Source organism: Typopeltis vanoorti, chromosome 3 (assembly GCF_054136105.1).
Source record: "Typopeltis vanoorti isolate ZY-2024b chromosome 3, IOZ_Tvanoo_1.0, whole genome shotgun sequence".
Lineage (NCBI taxonomy): Eukaryota > Metazoa > Arthropoda > Arachnida > Uropygi > Thelyphonidae > Typopeltis > Typopeltis vanoorti.
The window spans coordinates 100,630,149-100,649,272 of record NC_143551.1 but is presented as its reverse complement, the minus strand read 5'-3'; positions in this window follow the sequence as shown (position 1 = coordinate 100,649,272).

Sequence of the window (19,124 nt, the reverse complement as noted above, 5' to 3'; positions counted from 1 at the left end):
TTGAATACTATGGCTACTCCTTCTTTTCCTTGATTGTCATCGCCTGAATATAACATTTTGTATTTATTGCTCAGAAAGATCTCACCAGTTTTGGTCTTTTTTGTTTCAGTCACCCCTATTATGTCGATCTGGTACTTATCTAATTCCTCAGATAGCTCCATTTCTTTGCCATTCAGGCTTCTTACGTTGATAGTACCGATCTTTAACTCTGGTGATGTTGAGTTGGGGTTTGTGTTCAGATTTGTTCCAGTAGCTGACTTTTCGCTGTTCGCCCTGGTTCCCTGGCGAAAACAACGGGGGCCTTGTTTAACCGGGCGACGCCCCAGCCGGCATGAAATTTTGTCATGTTGTACCCTCATTTTTTATTTTGGTTTAACCAATAAGAATACAATTTGGTCGGCTAAATCCCAAATTGCCAGCCCATCCTCGTTCGTTCAGTATCAAAGTAGATACCCAACAGGGTGCACCACGAGAATGTGAGGATTGGACATTAGGTCAGAAGCCCTGGTCGGTTCTCCGCATTCCTTTAAAGGCTATGTGGAGGTCTCCTCTCAGTTATACAGCTTTGACCCTTAAGCACCCCTATTGTAAATATATTATATATATATTTTTTTAAGCGGATATCCCAGTTATTATTTGGTGTTCTTCAGAGCACGATTTCGGTCTAAGAATATCACTTTATTAATAGCCAGTCTTTGCATTAACAATGGGAATGCGAAAGCTGAGAGTTGAAATCCACGATACGTAAAACTTTTTGTAATTTTTTCTTTATTGGTTACAAATAAAAATTTGTAATCAATAAGCAATAAAGCAATATTAATCTAATCAGGAATGTTTCGATGAAAAACTGAAATCCGCCTTGGTTGAATATTCATGGATTTTATCATTAAAAAAAAAAAAAAAAAAAAAAAAAAAAAAAAAAAAAAACATGGATCTTTTACGGATCACGTGTTCATGAGTTTTATATGAATAATATATGCTAAAAAATGAGAGAATTTTTTTCCTGTAACATATTTCCTCCATCCTATCTTCCCAATAGTACTACGTAATATGTAGACGATCCTTAACTTAATTTGATACTCCGATGAGGGGTCTACTTAATCATAATACACAATTGACTAAACGCTGACTTCTGCTGTTCTTTTGTTGCTAAACAGCACACGTTTTTCTTTCTTACTTTGCACTTTTTTCTGATATCAGTTCTTCTTCCTTACATTATCTTCTGCTTATTTAATGAAAGTCAATGGGGGAAAGAAAGAAACAAATACGAAGGCGTCACTTATAGTAAAAGAAAGACATAAAATGTCGAAAACATAAGGCTACATAAAAATCCAACAGTTTTATTTCTGTTTTCTATTTCTAGAACTTCGTCGCGTGTAACATGCTGAAATATTGTGCCGTTCTCTCTCTCTCTCTCTCTCTCTCTCTCTCTCTCTCTGTCTCAATCTCTCACAGTTCAGAAGAATTGATATTTCACAGTGCTTGTACATCAATTTCTATTTCCCTCATTCATTCTTACGTGTGTCTTTTAGTTGAAAGCATCGCCTGCATATTTGTTGTTTCAGATGAGAGTAGCAAAATCATCATCATCATCATCAAATTCCTGAATATACCTTCACAGGATGTATACGATATTATGATAGCGGTACATGAAAAATTTACATCATTGCTAACTTCTTATCTACAATTTTCCTCCAAATCAGTCTGTTACTTGTCAAAACTCCAACATTATCAGTCTTATATTTCTATCGTCTAAGACACTTTGTACCGTATCAATCCACCTATATCTTGGTCTTCCTCTGGGTCGTTTTGCTGCCAACCTGGCAGAGAACACTTGTTTTGCTAATCTTTCCTTGTCCATTCTGTTTAAGTGACCTGAGATTAGCTCTGCTAACGCATTCCTGGATGCTGACAATGTCAAGTTCTTTCCTAATATCCTCGTTTTTAATATGATATTGCCATTGATGCCATCTGTTCATGTCTCTAATCTTTCTCAGGACTCTCATATCTGCGGTCTCTAGTCTTTGGTCAAGTGTTTTACTTCTGACCCAGCTCTCAGATCCATAAGTTAAAACTGGTTTGTATACAGCTAATTTAGTGTTCCGACTAATTTCTCTCTTATTCCATATGAATTTATTCAGTTGACTTCCCACCATACCAGCTTTGCTGATTCTGTTGTCTATTTCTATAATTAATTTACCATCTTCGCTAAAAATCGTGCCTAAGTAGTTGAAATGTTTTACTTGTTCTATAGAATAGCAAAATATAAATCTTAAAACATTCCCACAGCAAGAAAGTGAATTTTTATACTTCGAAATATTCGGGAAAAGAGTTTCTTTTCTTTTATTTTCTTAAATCCAATGTGGATTTAAGAAAATTTAAGAAAATTTGAGAAAATTTTACATCTCAACCTCCAAATTTAAGAAAATTTGGAGGTTGAGATGTAATTTTCGCGAATTAAAAGATAGATTTTCGACTGAAAGACGCTCAATCATTATTAGATTTTAAATGCTGCCTTTCAAACGCAACAAGTTGCCAGTTCGATTGCCACCGTGGCCATGGATGTTCGTGAATATGTTTTAAGTTGGAGATGTGAGATCACCACCCCGCTCACAATCACGGTTCAGGAAGTGTGGCTTGAAAAGTTCCATGTTTGGTTTCTAGAGCGAAGCTTCCAGATTAAAAAAAAAAAAAAAAAATCATCACTTCCACTAGTAGGCCTAATGACCTGTTACGGTCTCATGCAATCTTTTGGGTGGCCTTTCCAGAAGTCTTCTTCCTCTAGGGATGTGTCGAAAAACCTGTTGAGGTATTCTGCTCATATCGATTTGGCTCACATGCTGGGAATATATGCTCCAGAAGAAGAAGCAGGAAAAAATATATAAGAACGTGAAATATATGTACGATGATTTAGAAAAGCTGATAAGACATTGTAATAAAAAGGATTATTGGATAATTGTACGAGATTTTAATGCTAAATCGGGAGCAAAAGTATATCACATTGGGGATATACGGAGAATAACATCATAGACACATTCTTCGGGAAAAAAAAAAAAAAATATATATATAAATATACGTCGAACGCTGAAGACTACAACTAGTAGTAATACACTATACATAATCATTAGCAGAAAAAAAAACAAAAAGAAACGAGAGATACAACAATTTGTCTAGTTGATATATTCAGACCATTTTCTGGTAATCTCAACATTAGCAAAACAAGCAAGATGGAAATCACCAAAACCAGAGGGGAGTCTAATTAAAAGAAAAATATAGAAAGAAATTACAAAATACTATCAACTCCAAGAATATATATAGTCTTAGCAATCTATATAAAACATAAACAACTAATAAAAACAAACAGCAGAAAACATTCTTCGAACAAAAACAGGATCAAGAGAAGAAAAAAAAAAAAAAGGACAAAAATTTTGTAATGATGAAATAGCAACAGATATAGAAGAAAAACAGCAGCAGCAGCAACAACAACAACAACAACAAAAAAAGCTTACAAGTTACACCTACAGAAACAAACAGAATCACTAGATTCTTACAGAAAGAAATATTGCAAAAAATACTATAAGAAAAACTCACCAATATTTTTGGGATAGTTTAGTAACATTGAAAATTAATGTTTCAAGGTCATTGAAACATCGCTTATAAATTAATGAAACATTTGAACAAATGAGGAAAAGATGTATCAGAAATTTCACAAATCTCAAATAAATAAATAAATAAACTAAAATAAAATAATAAAATATGAATACAACATAACAAACAACTCAAGTATGCAATCCAACACTGAATAAAGAAGAAATAAAAACTGAAAATGTAAATAATAGTATAGGAATACATCTGTTACATTACATTACATGCTAAGATTACAATGATTAAATTTAGTGACGATGGCGTATTGAACACTGAGACAGGCCTCAGGCTAAACTTACAACAAAGTGTCAAAGTGATGTGAAAAGTGCACCACTGGTTAATACTAACAGTTATCCCATACAGAAGAACCTCTTCTGTATAGGATTACCAGAAAAATCGTACATTCGTCATTTGGTTTTTGAAAATTGTAAAAGAAAAACTCAGATACTGTTTTTGGCTAATCAGTTTTTTTAAATTGACTGTAGCAATTGTGTATGTGGTGTGGTGGGGTTTAGTTAAAATTTGTTAAGTGCGAAAAGGAGCAGTGTACTCTGATCAGGAAACGTCATTAAGATATTCAATCAAAAAGGAAGCAGCAACTATTTCATTACTGAAAGGAAAATAAAGTGTGGCATGTTTTGTTTGTAAAAGCATGCTGTGGACGAGCTCGTATACCTGGTGGAGATTATAATGCTTGTATTTTTTTATTAAAAAAAAAGGAGGAATAAAAGAAAACATCCTGGTTAGCAGTTACAAAGTTTTTCAAACCTGGTTCGTAGGGTGCCTTTGTTAAAAGCAAAGCCTATTCGTGCATTGTTGAATACAATACTGAAGTACTATTGAAACTGTCAAACGATATTTGCAAACTGTAGTTTTCTTTTTCATTGTTCACATCTGTTTGATTGTTGCATCATTCGGCGTATAGTAGTCTGTTGAAGTTACATACAAAATGGTGCTTATTAGAAGTCAACTTTTCAAGTCCTATCAGCGGTAGAAATGTTTAATCAAGAACACGATTACTACATAATTACAGGCCATTACATCCATAAAGCGTTGACTAGAGAAGACTTCTATCTCAAATAAATAAGATTTTGAATTACCAATCTGGGACGCAGGATTTCATTTTCATGTGTGTTGGTGTCACGTAAGTATGTTAAGATGAGAGATGAGCGATGAGTGCGTTGAATTTTAACTGAGCGGCACATTGCCGTAGAGAGCAATGGATGCGAGGAGGATTCGGAGGAAGCACACCATCATTCCTACACTTGGTGTTGCGTAGTTGAAATCTGGCGCATCCATCACACAGAAAAGCTCATCAAGGGGTAGTGATGGGGTGGGAGTAAAGAAAAAAAGCCTGATGGGTGGGAGGTGGGCGAAACATGAGGCAGAATAACTAGATCCTGAAGATGTGTGATGGGGACACGAGTGCCACAGATATTTGCCCGTTAGGAGGGGGGAGGAAACGGTGCACTGACTGTTTTGTACTGGTGTCCTTCCGTGTGGGTAATCTCCATCTGAGGGATCCAGTTGAAAAATCGGGGTTTCTTTTTCTCTCTTTAGGTTTCCGAGGAATGGATACGCGGGTAAAACTGCAGATCAAGACGGAGACAAAGGAAACAATGGAAAACCGATTGTCGTCATCGCCTGGTCAACGCTTCAGAGAAGTATGTTTTCTTACCAGAACTGGAGATGTTTTACAGAAAAGAATCGGAAGATCCTGCACTGGGAAACCAAAGATTACCTGCACGGTGTAATGGAAAGATCGACCATCACTCCTTGGTTGGAAGAACTTTGTTCGAATCCCATCAAGGATGGGAGGACCATTTTCTAGAGTACTTTCAACTAAGGCTGAGCTAGTCTGAGATGGTGTTAGCAGGGTTTTTCCTCCCTGAAACTCGGGTTTTTAATCCCGCTACACATACAGAAATGGTCTTTTCAGTACATGCGTAATGGGCAGATATAACAGAGCAAAACCCCACTGCAAATTTGTGACACACGAAGAATGGAGTTCCCTCATTGTCCGTGAAGCAGCTATTAAAATGAAGAGAAAAAGAAAAAAAGAAGAGCATTAAAAAAAAAAGGAGAGCATTTAATTCTTTTCAGAAAATTACAGTGAGTGTTTAATCTTTCAAGATTCATAACTATCATGAGATATGCATGTGTAGCAAACTCATGATGAAAATAAAGTACATTATAACTTTATTAATGCGTTTTATTAGTCTAAAACGAATACACTTTTGTTGTTATTTATAAACCCATTACGGTTGATGCATAAATAGAAAAATATTTAAGAAAAAATTATTTTGGATGTAATGAAGTAACTTAACTAGCAATCTTTTTATTTATTTATTTTTATTGTTTATAAATGGATGACAATATAAGAGCATCAATTCCAAAAGTTTATTTTGTTAATCTAATAGAAGAGGATTGAGACAAGGTTGTTGTTGTTGTTATGATCCATCGAGTCGTTTCCGACTCCTGGCGACTCCACGAACATACACTCTCCATTCCGATCTGTCCCTGACCATGTCTTTCAGAACCTCCAAGCACACTCCTGTTGCTTCTTTAACTCCATCCACCTATCTAATTCTTGGTCTTCCTCTTCTCCTGCTTCCAGCAAGCATCATCATTTTCTCCAGACTGTCATTTGCTCGCATAATATGTCCGAAGTATGACAATTTTTGCTTGACGATCATAGCTTCGAGGGAGCAATCTGGCTTTATTCTGTCTATCACTGATTTTTTGGTTTGCTTTTTAGTCCATGGTATTCTTAGTAAGCATCTCCAAACCCATAATTCAAATGCATCTATCTTCCTTCTTTCACTCTTTCTCAGGGTCCAACTTTCACATCCATACAGCACCACAGGGGATACCATTGTTTTCACGATTCTGATGTTTGTTGTGAGAATAATGCCTTATCTTCAAAGATATTGCTTAAATTCGTCATTGCTTTTTTCCCGAGTAATAATCTTCTTCTAACTTCTTTGGTACAATAACCATCTTTATCAATTCGGGATCCTAGGAACACAAAATTGTTAACTGCTTCCATTATCTCCCCATCTACTTCAAAATCATTAAGTTCACATGTTGCCATAACTTTTGTCTTTTTGTAGTTAAGTTTAAGCACTTTCTTCTTTAACTTTCATAATAAGTTTCTCCAAATCTTTTTTTGCATTCTGCTAGCAAGGTGGTATCATCTGCATACCTCAAATTATTAATATTTCTTCCACCAATTTTAATTCCAATTGAAGACTCCTCCAGCCCCGCCATTCTTAAAATATATTCGCTGTACAAGTTAAACAGGTACGGAGATAAAATACATCCTGGTTGCACCCCTTCATCTATTATGAACTACTCAGTTTCTCCACGATCTGTTCGGACAGTAGCTTCTTGTTCATAATAAAGATTCCTCAGAAGGATAATGAAATGCTCTGGGAATCCCATTGTTCTTAACACATTCCACAGTTTCACATGATCTACAGAGTCAAAAGCCTTGCTATAGTCAAGGAAACAAAGGAAGGTAGACATTCTTGTGATATTCCTGTGCTCTTTCTATTATCCATCTCACACTGGCGATTTGATCTCTTGTTCCTCTGCCTTTTCGAAATCCTGCCTGTTCATCTGGAATTTCTCTCTTCATGAATGGTCCCAGTCTTTTCTGAATGATCTTAAGTAAGACTTTACTTGCATGAGAAATCAGTGCTATAGTTCTGTAATTTTCGCACTCTCTTGCATCGCCTTTCTTCAATAAAGGTATATAAACTAATTTTTTTCCATTCCCTAGGCCATGTAGTTGTGATCCAAATTCACTAACATAGAGCTGTTAAAATTTTAACTGTCTCTTCTCCCAGGGCTTTGAGCAGCTTTGAGCATATATATATTTTGGCTGGAGGGAGGAAGAATGATTTTTTAACGATACTTGTGACATAATGATTAGAAATATATACACGTTAGCACAAGAATAATGTTTAATTTGCCAATATTTCGGTCTGAATATTACAGACCATCTTCAGTGGCTACACAGGAATAGATGACTGATGCTCTTGAATTGATGTGTATCAAGTTCCTTGTAATTGTAGTCTTTCTTACTTTGGACAAACTGGACGTTCCATAGAAAAAAGAATTCAAGAGCATCACTCATCCATTCAACACAACAAACCTGAGAAATCTGGATTAGCTCAGCATGGATTAGAAACAAACCACAACATCCTTTGGTCCAAGACTCTCCTCCTACACAGATGCCGCTACAAATTTGAACGTTTATTTAAAGAAAGTGTAGAGGTCTTACTTCAACGTCCTAACTTGAATCGTAATGACTGTATATCTACATCTATATCAAAAATTTGGGAAAGTTTAATCAGGATAACACATTAATTTTTTTTCTTATTATTTTTTTATGAGTATAATGTTATTTAAGATCATTATATGAATTTCTGAATTAATATATTTAATTATGTTTTAAAAAAAATGTTTACTCTTTTAATACTTAGCGATATGACATCATGCGGCGCGTTCTATGTATGAATGATCAATTGTTCGTATTCCACTTTGTTTTTTAGAACTATTCCTATGTAGCCACTGAAGATGGTGTGTAATATTCAGACCGAAATATTTGGCAAATTAAATATTATTCTTGTGCTAACGTGTATATATTTCAAATGGAGGAAGAATATCTTTAAAGGAATCAGCAGGTTGGAATCGGTTAAAATTTAGCGCACTCATCTCTCATCCTAAAATACTTACTTGTAATTTTTCTGAAAAACAGAATCAACCCAATACTAGAAAAAAAAAATATAAATGAAGAACAGAATGGTTTTAGAAAAGGAAGAACCTACATAGATCCTTATATTCCTACATAGATCTGCATACTTATATATATATACGATTTTCAGCATACTTATGTATGCTGAAAATCGTATATATTAGTAAAAATGTATACTTACATATACGAGGGTGGTCTGAAACGTTCTCGACCTAACAATGAAAAAAAAAACGAATTTATAATTTCAAAATCATTTTTATTTTTCAACATAATCTCCCTTAAGACTAATACATCTATTCCAGCGATGCTCCAGCACCATTATCCCTTCCCTGTAGTGGTTCTCGGTAAGATCTACAAAACACCCCTCCGCAGCTGCAATCACCTCTTGATTCGAAGAAAAACGCTAACCAGTGAGGATGAGTTTTAGTTCTGGGAAGAGATAGAATTCAGAGGGATCCAAATCTGGGGAATAGGGTGGATGTTCCAACAATTCATAGTGCAGATCCCTTAATTTTCCCATTGCCAAAACACTTTTGTGGGCAGGTGCATTTTCCTGATGAAAGACGATTTTCTTCTTCTGCAAATCGGGTCTTTTCTCACGAATTTTTTCGTCTAGTCTGGTTAAAAGATCGGAATAAGATTCCCCAGTTATTGTTTTACCCTTTTCAAGATAATTAATAAACAAAATGCCTTTAACATCCCAAAACACCGATGCCGTGACCTTTCCTGCTGGTGGAACCGACTCTTTGTCTTCTTTGGCGCTGAACAACCGGCTTCTCTCCACTGTTTTGATTGCGGTTTGGATTCGGGTGTGTAATGGTAAATCCAAGTCTCATCCATAGTAATAAATCGACCACAAAATCAGTTTTTTTTTTTTTGTTAAAATGCTCCAAGTACTGTTCAGAGATTTTCATGCGAGTGAGTTTTTGATCTACTGTGAAAAAGCGCGGCACCCATCTTGCGCAAAGCTTTTTCATTTGCAATTCTTCATGCAAAATATATCCTACACGTTCTTTTGAAATGCCTATAGTCTCAGCAATTTCACGCACTTTGAGTCGCCGGTCATCCAATACCATATCGTGCACTTGATTATTGGTGTTACACTTTTTGGACGCCCTTCATGTGAATCATCTGCAAGGCTGGTACTGCCATGTTTAAACTCGGCAGCCCATTTCTTAATTGTCGAAAACGAAGGAGAAGAGTACCCATAAACGTTTATGAACTTCGAATGAATTTCTTTTGGCGTTAAACCTTCTTTTACAAAGAATTTTATAACCGCACGATACTCAATTTTATCCATTTCAAGGAATACAGGCAACACTTTTGCTTCAGACAGGTGTATAAAACAAACTACTTGATAGAATGACTTGCAATTTCACATGGATGCTTATGACAGATGTACCAACTTACAAAAAAAAAAAAAAAATCTTGCCGATAGTGTTGCCATCTATGGTGGAGGCCGAGAACTTTTCAGACCACCCTCGTACATTTACAAATCACTCTACACCCTATATGGCAAAATAGTAATAAACATAAAAAGAGGTGAGAACAGAACCAAGAATGTGAGAGAAAAACAAGAAAACATTTGAAGTAACAGAAGGTCTTAGACAATGATGCGTCCCTTTCTCCAATATTATTTAGAATGTATATGAAGGAAATAATCAAAGAATGGAAGTTACCCGAAAAAGAAAGAATTCACAGAGAAAATAACTTTGTCTTAGATATCTTACGCTTTGCCGACGACCTTGCGATATTTAGAACAACTGAGGACACCCTACAAAAAGCTCTATATAAATTGAATGTAAAATAATTGAACAAGCCAACAGTTTTAATTATTTGGGCTATAAATTAAGACCCAGTGAAGATTTAGATATTTCTAACAAAATTAATAAATTCTCCAAAGAAAATGGAATAATAAACAAAACATTAAAGCCAGCAATGGTTACCAAAAAAAAAAAAAAAAAAAGCAGACCAAGAACGTATAATATTGCATTATATATACAATATTAGTATATTAATGTATAGTATCGTACAATATAATTTTATGAAAACCAGCATTATTGTATGGCAGTGAAACATGGAGAGTAAGAGGAGGATATAAGAAAGCAATCATTGCAGCAGAAATGAAATATATGGGAAGAACAACTGGTTGTATAAGACAAGATAAAAAGAGAAATGAAGACATACTGAAAGAACTAAACCAAACATCAATAGTTGAAACCATAAAAAAATATAGAACAAAATGAAAAGAGCATCTAGAACGAATGGCAGATGATAGAATACCCAAGAAGATGATAAACTTCAAACCAAAAGATCATAGAAACAGAGGCAGACCGATGGAACCCTGAGCAGATCCGAAACAGGCAACATGGTCTAGATTCACGATAGGAAGAAGAAGACGAAGAAGAGGAAGAAGAATTTACGTAGCTAGTACAGTAATGGAAAACCAAACACTAGAACAAGAACACATTTTCAATATTTAGGATGTGATAGAACATTTGATATAAATACCGATTAATTACCACTTACAAGCAATCCCCGGTGCTACAAGATGAACAACAAAAGTAAAAAAAAAAAAAGAAAAAAGGAAAAACATCTAAAATTTGATAAACTCGAGCCAGTCTTTTTGTTTAATAAACAGAAAGACTGGTCCAAAATTCCCATTGATCGCAACCGTTCAGGTGTGGAAATTTGGACGAGTCTTTCTGTAAGCACGTAATGAGGTTCTGGACTGTTGTGGGCGGACGTCCCTTGACCTCACCCTATTCTCCATTTCATCCCACAGATTTTTAATACGGTTGAGATCAGGGCTCTGTGGAGGACAGTCAAGTGTGCTGACGTTCATACCCACAAACCACGCAGTTACAGTAGCAGCCTTATGACACAGTGCATTGTCTTGCTGAAAGAGATAATGGTCAGTTTCTTAGAAGCGCCACAAATTAGGAAGAATTTCAGAGTTCAATGTTCGTGGCACTGCAAACAGAGGTCCTTGACCAAACCAGGAAAAGTAGAACCATGCCATCACACTGCCACCTCCTAATTTTATAGTTGGGGCCTCGCACTCTGGTAAGAGACGTTCACCAGGCATCTGCTTCACCCACACCCATTCATGTGCTCGATAGAGGATGTGGTTTGATTTATTCCTCCATAACACTGCTTTCCAAGCTTCCACGTCCCACTGTACACGCTCTTTGCACCACTGTAGACAATGATGCATGTTGGTTCGGATAATGTGGCCAGGGCCGACGCTACCATTTAGGTCAACTAGGCAACCGCCTAGGGCGCAATCCATGAAGGGGCTCAAAACTTCAAGCTATGCTTTATTCATACTTTACTAAAATATCAAAATTAAATGTATCGATTCTTTTTCCTTATCCCTCACACATCACACTCTTTTACTATTTAACTCTTGGTTCTTTTTTGTTCCTTACCTAAATGATTTGAACTTACCGCTATTTAAAATTCAGTTAAGATAAATATTTTAAAACGTTAACATTTTAAAATATTAAATTTCGGTATTTTATAACTTTTTTTTTGTAAATGAATGAAACACGAATGTGCAGATTCGTGTTACAGTCGATGCACGGGACTCCACATTCAGCTTGTCCGCCGACGGATAGAGGTTTTTACATATGATCCTTCGGAACACCCTACGGTCACGTTCGGTGAGTGTGGCAGGTCGTCCACTGCGTGTAGCACTTGCAGTCGACTCCCTCCGCTTCCATCACAGCATGGTATCACTGATTGCTGACCTAGGATGGCTTAATTTGTCAAATAATTTGCAGAACAGATTGGCCTACAACTTGGCATCCTATCACAACGCCTCTTTCAAACTCCGTCAGTTCTTTTCTCGCAGTCATTTCATACTGACACAGTTGCACTGACTTGGGAGCATCATATTCCTCCAATTTATACCGGCTAATAACACGTGACTCGTTACATAGCACAATATATCTTGCCCATGGGAGTGTCCGTTGACTTCTTTCCAAGTAGTGTATATCATTATATGGTTTGGAAGTTTAACAAAGGAAAAAAAAAAAAAAAGATGAAAATAGCAAAGATAAAAGTACCAGCAGTTAAAATGAAATTTCTTAGAGAAGTTAAAGAATTTATACGAATGGATAGAATATTAAACGATGAAATAAGGGATGCATTACAAATACTGTAAATGCAGTAAATGGTAAAATAAAATAAAATAAAAACACCAATAGAATTGCAGGGTACTAATGTAACAAGGAATACCACCAAAGGAAGTAATAAAATGTTAACCAGAACAGGAAAAGATATAAGAAGACTTGGGAAGAGAATGAAAGTTTAATCCTTTAGATTCAGAAACAGGAAGACAACGAATCAGAAGTAGAAGTAACTATGAGCGCAGGATTTTCCCTTTGCTGAAATCATTCTGTCTTCATCTTCCTTATTATTATAATGACAGCAGTTTGGGCTTATAATTTCTGCATATATTTTGTAACGACCATTGAGAAGACAGTCTTCACAGCCTTTATAGTTAGCTTTTATATCAATCGTATATATATCGCCCATATAGCTTTCCGCCACAATTCTGATGGTCGTTTCCATTACATATTCTACTCATGAAATCTGTAAGTATTGATTTAAGAGTTACAGATTTCATGAGTAGAATATGTAAAATGATAAATACTTTTTGAAGGCTCTTTTTTTCTTCTATAATCTTAGAAATATCCTAATAATTGAAGAAGAATGTAAAACAAATGTTTTACATTCTTCTTCAATCACTTCACTAATTTGTATATTTTAATCTATTTATTTTTAACTTTCCGTTGAAAAAGCCATTTTATACTTGGGCGTTTAAAGAGATTGACTTTGAAGCAATTCTCTTCTTTAGTTTCTGCTTTTATCATTCTCAACTATCGTAGAGAAAATCGAATCGGCGACACTCATAGGAAGAAAACGGTTTCTGAAGCTGCTGAAAACCTCTGTGTCAAGTAAAGATTTTACTAATTTGTTATTTACTGTTATATAATCTATTACTGATGGGTATCCTTTTGTCATCAAAGTATACTTCGACAACCTTTATGTGTGAAGAATGTGTTTATAATTTTCATAAAATGAAAGTCATAAACTTTGATGACCGTAACTGATTTAGCCTTTTGCCATTTCTATTAACTGTTTGTTCGCCATGTATACTGATGACGGAATTTATTTTACTTTTGCTAATTCTGGCATTTAAGTCTCCCATCACCACTTATAAGACTTATTTACTTTGTTATGTTTTGCAGAAGTAAGTAAAAGTTTTCATTAGTGTCCTCATCGCCTTCCACTAGTACATGCACTTCAATGAAGGTCATCTTTGTATTTAATCCTGATTTGTATTATTTTATTCCAATAAATATAAACAATTACTTTATTTTCTAGGGTTCTATGTACCATTAGTGCTATCTCTGCTTTTTGTTTCTCTTTATTACTGTTTACACCACTGTTAAATTGTATTTAATTATTAATTAGTTGGGAGCCTCTCACCTTTTTCTTAGTTTCAAATATTACTACCATTTTTATGTGCTTTTTGTATAAAAGTTCATGTTCATTTTTACCTTTGTTATTCCAGGTACCAAATGTTAATTAGATTCTTAAAATTTCTATTTTGTGTCCTTTTTCTTATTTGTATCCTTGTCGTCAATCTTTAAATCCACCTTTTTTTTTCTTCTTTTTGAAACTTGTTGAATGTAATTTAAACGACCAGCTAATCAGTTATTAGCATGATGAGAATAAAATCTTTCAGACTATAAACCAAAAAAAAAAAAAAAAGAGAGAGAGAACGAGTGAGTGTTGAAGCATGTGTATAAATTCGGTATTTACAGAAGAGGTATTTCTTTCATTAAAAAAAAAAAAAAAGAAGTAACTTACAGAGTAAGAGTAAAACGGTGCACATAAACTGTAAGAGTTCAGAGTTCGGTATAGGATCGACATTCACATGACTTTTTGTTCACATGGAAATCAGTTGGAGACCTATTGCCACCATTCACTCGTCATCTTGTGTTCCTGATCCTAAGTGTTATTAAACCCATCTAATTGTGTGTGCGCATGGGTGTGGGTGTGTGGCGTGGGGTGGGGTGGGTGGGTCGGTGTTATGTTCTACGATTATTTTCCCTGGTCATGGAGGTTAAAAATCAGAGTTTTTTTTCTTGCAGAAAAAAACGTACTTGAGTAACTTAAAAATCGATTGAAAAAATTCTAGAAGTTCCTCTGTTTGGTGACCACATTGGAACCTTTAGAAATACACTGGTGTATGCATCCAACTGTTTTAGGATGTCTGAATTACGTAATTTAATCCGAATTATTTCTGTGAGCTTAGCTTCTCTATTGGGATTTCATAATTGTTTAAGAAACTTTCATAACCATGCTCCCCTACTTAATGTACGTATGTAAATAGATAGAAGATGACTATTTTAATGATAAATGAATTTCTTCGCTTACTAGGAGATCACCACTCATGCTGATTAGAGACGAAATAGTTTGGAAAAGCATCGTGTCTCTTCTCTAGAATTCTCGGGTTACTTAACTCTTAGTTCTTTCAAGAGATAACGTACTATACATTTACAGCCATTAGAGGGCGGGACTAATATAAAATAGATATGGTTAGAAATATTTTCACTACTTCTTCTACTAGTAATACTACTACTATCATCAATAATAAGTGTGTATTCTCCAGTAAACGATGGTCCCAGAGAAATGGTAACCAAATGAAAAATTATTCATATGAAAGAAGGAGAAAGAGAAATACCATAAATTCATTAATATGATTGCTTCAAGGTCTTTCCCCCTCCTTTATTTTATTTTATTTTTTTTTAATGTGATCATGATTGATGGTGTAGAAAAGAAACCGATAGACTTTGTTTCATCACTGAGGAAAATCTTTTAATAATTCTGACCGTTTCCTGTGTCACTGAAAATGAGATGCAGAAAAGACCCTAGCACCTCTTGATAATGAAGGTGGTTAGGATGATTCAGTGGCATAAAAAAAACTATGAACATAGCAATCTTCTTAGAGAAGAGCGATGAGGAAAATTACAGTCTGTAACGTATTAATTTCCAGTATGTCAAAGTCAAGTCACACCATCGTTTTTGATCCTCAAGACAAGAATCGACTGTTTTTGCAATCTCCTTTAGGTAGAACCAATTACATACAAAAATAAACTTTGTTTGAACAACCTCAGCATTACTGGAGTAGGTCATGACCTTTAGCATGAAAAATCTGTGACCACACCCTATTGTTTAGAGTGACTTTCCTAGCACCTAGCTGGATTACCTATAGCCTGAAGGGATTAATACGGAAACGAACTTCCTCGCGAATTTCTTTTTTTTTTTTTTCGCCCTTAAAAAGCAGGAACTCGGCTGTTACACTGAAATTAACTAGCTCACATTACATAAGCCAACAGTATGGCTATGATATTTTTCGCAGGTCCAGCAACCAGCAATAAGTTTTCGTAGATCCTTTGAGACTGTGACTTTTTGTTGGACCTACTTTGCGATTTGGAAGTTATACCTCTAATTAAAACCGATCTTAAATAAGTCACGGATTAGGAAAAACATTTTTTTTTTTTTTTGAGAAATTAACGGGAATTTCTTAGTTGGCAGACTGCTTCCAGTGACCTCTACTGATCGCGATGGAGATTTGCATAAATTCGAAATGATTATGAATTTAAACGTCATGATTATCTGTTACTAGAAATGGCAGGTGAGGGGGGGGGGGGACGAATAAAAAGTTCTGGTATCCCAAATCAGTCTTCACGGTTCCTAGTTTGATACCTTAATAACAGAAAACGCACTTTTAATGCAGGAAGTATAAATTACTATAATAATTCGGTATTTAGTTAGGGAAAAGCCAGTTACCTCCTCCTCCCCCTTCCGAAGAAACGAGAATAGTAGTAAAAGTGTCACACTAAACGGAGGACTTCCTGAATCAGACGATCATTTAATCGGTAGGTCATCCGCCGCCATTTGGGGGCCAAAAGAGACTATTTACAGGAAAACAAGACGATTAGACTGGGCCGAGGAAGCAACAGACATCAGCTGCGTTGTTCACCTTTCACCATTAGACGCCAATTACTGATCACGTAAATGGACGCTTGACAGCTTTCGTCTTGTAGAGTTTGCATAAATTTTGATGGCATATTACGCAGACGACATCTGCCAGTCGTCGTCACTGACCGACCCTTAGCACTGCGTACTCCCAGTCTAACTTGCATGTTACCCTACATTTATTCTATGCTTATTAACTCTATTGTTAATAAATGCGGACTCATCGCTTTTCCTTATTTTTCCACCTGCTGGCCATTTGACATAGTAATCCATTTGGAATGTCTCCTATAATTACAAAATATTAGCTGTACACAAAGTTAATAATTCCTACAAATAACCGTTTACGTTTATTTAAATATTTTATCGAGTAAAGTCGAGTAAAACTGCTGCCAGATGTCTCTAGTTGTAAAGTAACAATCGTTTGGAAATTTTGTGCAATAAATACTGCGTAGTTATTAAAAGTGAATATGTTTTTACATTCCAGTTTATTTGTCTGTAGAAATATAAATGAATGCATATTCTTAGTAAGTACCGTACGTATTTCCAGTGTTATTTAATATATATGTAAATAATTAACTTATTATTTGTTTTAAATAAATATATGCATGTTCTAGAAATGATAATACGGAACATATATATATCGACTTTTATGTGCTTAAAATGTCTGTGCAAACATGATGTCACAACTTTCGTATAAATAAAATGTCGTCAACTTTATTCCGAGAATAAACACCTAAACATGAATGGTTAAAAAAATACTTTATAGGTGGTCAGCATTAAAAGATTTTTTTTACAAAAAACAAGAAAGAAAAAAAATTACAGACACTCTTTTTTTAACATATGTTTTATTTCACCCTATATTATTATTATTATTATTATTATATTATATAATATATCGTCTGGCTTTTGTGTGTGTGTGTATTTGATGAACCGGATTTACTTGGCTATATGATATAATTTTAAGAAATTTAATTACTAAAAGTTGGCTTTTAGTTATTAAAAAAAGTTTGCAAGCATTTTGTTTTTTTTCAATTGAGATATTATTATTATTATTATTATTATAAAAACCTCCATGGAGTCAAAGACTCATCGTGGGAGGTCCACTATTATACACACAGTTTATCATACTGTGCCTTAAATATATTCACTGTCTCTGCACACACACCACACTCTCGGGCAAAGCATTCCAATCACTCACCACTCTCCATGCAAAAAACCTGCTCCTCACTCCCTCCTTATACAGCTTCCAGGAATGACCTCTTGTTCTCCTGCTATCCTCACCCATTCTGTGCAAAACCTCCCCGACGTTAATCTGGTAATAGCCAATTAACAGCTGATATGTCTCAATCATATCCCTTCCCCTCCTTCTTCTATCCACCAATTTCTGCAAATTGCATTTTGTCAATCTGAGTTCAGAAATTGCATTTTGTCAAACAGAGACCAGAAACCATCTTAGTCAATCGTCTCTGAACTTTTTCCAACGCAATTTCATCTTTTTGAAAACCAGGTGACCAGATCTGTGCACAGTAATCCATATGTGGCCTGATCAAAGCCTTATACAAAGGAACCATAACATCCTTACTTCTACAAGTCAATGTCCTCCGCATCATTCCCATTATCCGCTGTGTTGTCTTCACTATTTTAGTAACATGTCCCCGAAATTTTAGGTCCTTGTCTACAATCACTCCCAGATCTCTCACTTCCTCTACCTCTTCCAAGATATTTGCACCGATTGTGTACTTTACATCCCATCTCTGCTTCCCAAATTTCAAAACCTTACACTTTGAAACATTGAATTGACATCCCCACTGATTTACCCATTCAGACAGTGTATTCAAGTCCTCTTGCAAAGCTACAGCATCCACACTACTCCTGATAGCTCTGCCCAACTTTGCATCATCTGCAAACAACTGCACATCACCATTCAGACCTCTCCAGATATCATTTACATACAAATTAAACAGCAATGGACCCAAAACAGACCCTTGAGGTACACCACTAGTAACTTTCCTCTTCTGGGATATCGCTCCTCCATAGACAACTCGCTGATACCTATCAGACAACCAATCTCCAATCCAGTGAACCAATCTACTGTTCAGCCCCATCCGTTCCAATTTAATTACCAGCTTGTCATGTGGCAATTTATCAAACGCCTTTGCAAAATCTAAATATACCACTGTATATGCAATACCCTTATCCAACGCATTTGTCACTTTATTATAAAAAGTAAGCAGGTTGCTAAAGCATGATTTTCCTTTAGTAAATCCATGCTGGCCACCAAAGAGTATTTTTCTGTTGTCAACCCAATTCTGAACTTTATTCCTAACTAACTTCTCTAATACCTTGACCACAACTCCAGACACACAGACTGGTCTATAATTCAAAGCCTTACTCTTATCACCTCCCTTATGAATTGGAACAATTTTGCCCTCTTTCCACTCTTTTGGAACTTGACCCAGTGAGAGACTCATGTTGAAAAGATATACAAAAGCTGTTGTTAACTCTCTGGCACATTCCCTCAAGACACGTGGTGAAATAGCATCAAGTCCCACAGCCTTATTTACATCAAGTCTATTCAATTCCTCATATACCTCCTGTTCACTTACTAACAGTTCCTTCTCCTCCTCTCACACTGCTTTCAAGTTCTGCATGATGTCAC